This window comes from Eschrichtius robustus, chromosome 7 (genome assembly GCF_028021215.1).
Source record: "Eschrichtius robustus isolate mEscRob2 chromosome 7, mEscRob2.pri, whole genome shotgun sequence".
Taxonomy (NCBI): domain Eukaryota; kingdom Metazoa; phylum Chordata; class Mammalia; order Artiodactyla; family Eschrichtiidae; genus Eschrichtius; species Eschrichtius robustus.
Genome location: NC_090830.1, coordinates 127951989 through 127956790, shown reverse-complemented (window position 1 = coordinate 127956790; position 4802 = coordinate 127951989).

The following is a 4802-nucleotide window of genomic DNA, read 5'->3' as shown; positions in this document are numbered from 1 at the left end:
TTCTGGCCTTGCTTGAAAATTGGAACGCTCTTACAACACTGGACCCATGTCCTCACATGGCCACCATGGGCCGGGACTGAGGAGGGTGGTATCTGCCCCCAGCCCCACGCCCTCTGGCATGGCTGGCTCTGCTGCTCCTCCAGCTGGTGGCCTCCGTGAGCATCTGGGATTGTGCCCCACGGAAGGCTTGTGCTGTGACAGCGCTGATGGTGCTGAAGGAACCCTGGAGTTTAGATTCTAGGTTCCTGGAGGGTGTCAAGTGACTGCTCACTTTCCTGTGTGCCCCGAAGGCAACTGTGCATAGAAGTTTGGTGCCCAGGAGAAAGCAGGTACCAGAAACACAGACCCAGAAGTGACTGGGGTCTGGGAAGTAGAAGCCAGTGACCCAGTGAGAATGTAAACAGTATGTATCAACAGTCAGGGTTCTCCAGAAAATGTGTGTGTGTGTGTGTGTGTGTGTGTGTGTGTGTTTAAAAGAGATTTTAAGGAACTGGCGATTGTGGGGACAGGCAAGTGGGGACTCTGGGGGTCAGGTCCCCAGGCTGGAGACTCGGGCGGCAGCTGACCCTGCAGTCTTGAGGCAGGATGTCTTCTTTTCCAAGAAATCTGTTAGTGGTCTTAAGGCCTTCGACTCATTGTATGAGGCCCACCCACCTTAATGAGGGTAGTGATCTCCTTCACTTCTACGGAATACCTGCACAGCAACACCTAGACTAGTGTCTGCTTAATAGCTGGGTACTATCACCAAGCCAAGCCGACACAGGAAACTAACCGTCACACAGTGACAGAAGCAGTGGGATGAGGACGGGAGCTTGGGAGACCTCCCTGTAAGAGTGGGCAGGGGAGGGAGCGAGTCCAGGCCGCTCTGCCGGGACTGCAGCCCCGGCCACAGGAGCGGGCAGGGGGTGGATTGCAGCAGGAGGGGCAGAGCCTGGGAGGCCAGGTGGTGACTTCAGCTGCTCTTTCCAGGTATTTAATAATAAGGGGGGTAAACTGGGGATCAAGGAGGAAATGCCTCTTTTTGGTTTGCACTTTGTAGGCTCAGGAGAAGGAAGGAGCCAGGTGAGAGAGAAAGAGAGGTGAGGTAGACAGGAACAGGGAGGGGCTGATGGTAGGATTTCTCTTTGGAGAAGAAGAGACCTGCTTCCTCAGCAACAGGGCTGTGGACAACCCAGGGCATCAGGGTCGAGCGCTGGCTAGGGCAGGAAAGGACAGGAGAGGGAGTGTTCTAGAAAAAGGCCCTGTCTGCCTGGAATTCTTTTTACCATGCCCTCCCCACCTCCTTGTACCTCCTTAAGACTGCCTTTTTAGCCACGCAAATTATTGCCATGAGAATAAATTATTATAAAAATTAAAGCAATACAAAAAAAAAAAAGACTGCTTTCCAGAGGCTCCGGGAACTCTGCCCCCCACTGTCCCGGGCGCCCGAGTATGGGGACCTGAGCAGGTGACCCGTGGCTGCCTTCCCCTCCTTCCCACTGAGAGCGGATGGCACCAGCTCTGGCCTCTCCTGCTCTCTCCTCTGCTCCTGGACCCTCGCCCTGCTCAGGACTCTCCTCCGGAACTGAAGCAGCCCTTCCTGGTCTCCACTGGTTCCTAGTGGGCAGCTTGAGTATCAGGAAAGTAGGGACACGCCCAACCTCACACACACACAGCTGGAGGAATTTTTTAATTTTTAAAAAAGCAACAAGAGTATAGAGCAGGGCAAACTCAGATCATCCTTACTCTTCTTTTGAGGCTTAACGCTTGTTTTTATTTTGAATTACACTGTGGGGAGGCACCACAATTTTTCCACGCTTAGGGCCTCCAAGGGCTTAATCCAGCCCCGCCTCGCACCCCTCCACATGCAAACGTTTCAGTGCTCAGAGGATGTAGGGGCACAGCCGAGAAACAGAGGTGCAGCCCAGGAAGGGCACAAAGACACAAAGGGCATGTGTGCCCTGCTGGGGCTTCTTTTGTGCCGCCTGGAAGTTCAAAACATGCTGGAACACGGAAAGAAAGGTATTTGCCTGGGTGACTCAGACATGTTCCAGCATTTTCCCACAGGCTCCTGCACGTCCCAAAATAACTGCAACCCTGGATCCTGTCCCTTGGCATATGATTACGTTTGTATAACGTTACAGAGCGGCGGCCACACTCACACGGGCGCTGCAGGAATGCCCAGCCCACGACGGAGCTCCGTGCTGCATGGCTGGAGAAAAAGGAAGCACAGAGACCACAACACGAAGAAGTGCCAACTTGCCGGAATCATCCAGACCACCAACCAGGGCCTGGGTCAACGCCTACCTTTCATAGATGGGGAGAAAAAGGCCCGGAGAGGGAATCAGTTTGCCTAAACTTAACATTCTGGGGATTACAAGAGAAAGCTGGTGGGAGAGCTGGCTCTAAACTCTCGTCAACTAATATTGATGTTTATTTCTGAGTAAACGTCAACTTAGCCTTGGAATCCTAAGACCTTAAGTCAAAGGAACTTTAAGGGACCTTGGCCGTCCAGGGTACCCATGTGCCAGGTCTGGACAACAATGTGGGAATAAGGTGTCAAAATGGACCTGCCCTCAGGGGACTTACAGTCTTGCTTAGGAAGTGACTAAAGATATTAAAACGGCTGGAAGACAACTGTCCCCTGGCAAACAGACTGAAGGCTGTTGGGAATTTCGGGAAATGGAAGTTTGAGAAGAAGGGTACTGCCTGAGCCAGGAAGGTCTCACAGACAGGTAGGCCTCAAGGGTGGGCGCAGACTCGGGTGGGAATGGCTGGAGGGGAGCAGAGGCAAGGTGAGAGGGGGAGGGGAGCTCCAGGAACCTTTGGAAACCAAACCCAGGGGTCTGGGCGCCCAGCTTTGAGTCTGCAGGTGACTCTAGTATAGACGCCATTACTTAATAGTTCCAAGTTGGGAATTCCCTGGCAATCTCACTGCCGAGGGGGAACTAAGATTTCATGAGACGCGTGGCGCAGCCGAAAGAAAAATAGTTCTAAGTCATTTGTTTCATCTGAGAGACAGGAATGATCTCATAGGATTTGGACACAATATGTTAAAAAAAAAGAACTAACGTTCTGACCAAGGAAGAGGTGAGAGGTTATTCTCAAATTTCTGTGGTACCTCACGCGGAGTCCTTTCCTTCTTGGTGCTAAAGAAGATGGTGAGACCAGCATGAACTTCAGTGTCTCCTGGGCCTGGATTCAATCCTGCCCCTGCTCCTGGCTCTGCCAGCGCAAGTCACTTTCTTCGCCCATTACACGAGGACGTGAATTACAGCTAATGTGCCAGCAGGCACTCCTTTCACTGCTTCCCATGTCTGATTTCATTTAACCATTACCGCTCCCCCGGCCCCATTTTACAACTGAGGAAACCAGGAAAGAAAAGGCTATGTAACTTGCCCACCGTCCCAGAGCTTTTCCGTGAAGCTGTGATTTGAACCCAGGAGTTCTGAATCAAGCCTGTGTTCTAAACTATAATGTTCTCTTAAAGAGCACTGGGATGATTAAATAAGCCAAGCTCCCCCGACACTAGGAGACACTCAGTGGATATATGTCCCCTGACTCCTACAGGGGCAAACAGGCACGTTAACAAGAGCCTTGCAGCCAGCCCTATGCCCAGCCGGTTGCCGCCACGCAAGGCCCAGGAACCACCAACACAGGTCGGGTAACTCCTGCCTGATATCCACGTACCATCTAATTTGGATGATTGAAGACATTCTAACTACGTTAAAGGGCTACCTGTTGATGATCTTCAGTGATAAAACATCAACCTAATTCAGTAACCACTTAAGAAGCCTTAACGTTGAGATCCATTGAGAGTAGATGCCCAAGTCACCAAAAAGATGGTCACATTATCTTTGATTCATCTAAGCAATAGTCCAGTAAGCTTTTTTCCTATTTACAAATTTGCTTTTCTAGAATCGGTGGTGTTGTTAGCAGTCAGCTTTTACTCCTCACGTGAGTTCACCCCGTAAAGATGCTGGCGGATTCCCATCGGAGTGACTTCAGCCTTTCTCATGAAGCTGAGAGTGGCAAGCACACCGGCGTGTATTTTTGTGCAGCATCGTCAGGCACCAATATTAAACTCGATACAGTCATGAGGAATTCAGCTCAGGGGCTCCTAAGCCAGAGGGCTCCCTTGGAGTTCCAAGATCTCAGACCCATCTTTCTCTTCCTTCTCAATTTCAGGTTTATTTGGCAAAGGACTTAAGAAAACAAAATCTTGCACATCTCCACATTCTGGGGCGGTGGTCCTTCCCAAGCTCTTAAAAAACCTTAGCCCAGAACAATCTTCGTCCCCCCCAGTGGCTTCGCAGTGCATCTGATCCCTAACCCCAGTGACTTCGAGGAACCCAATCTGGGAAGATAAACCTGGTCTCGGACTGGCTTGGTGACGCAGAGGAATGTCAGATAAAGATGACCCCAAGACTCTCATAGAACACGTGCCCAACCCCCAGTGACCTGGACTTCAGGGAACGCTTGGGCCAGCCTCAGACAACACTGGGAACTGTGCACTTTTGAACCCACTCAGCCCTTTAGTGAGGGCTGAGGATGGCCCGGGGCCAGGTGGGCAGAGATGCACCTCCGCTGGAGCAATCTGAAGAGGTTCCCATCACCTGGGTTCACAGCTCTGAGTCTTCCCAGGTTGCAGCTGCAACCTGAGAATGAAAAATGACCAAGACTCATTTTCTCATGGGTCGGGCCAGTAGAGATGTGACAAATCCCAGAGCAGGCTTGTAAATGTGTCTGTTTATTTTTCCCGAAGCCAGTGAAAGACCATCTTGATGCTGCCACTCTTCAAAATTTAGAAAGCACAGAAGACA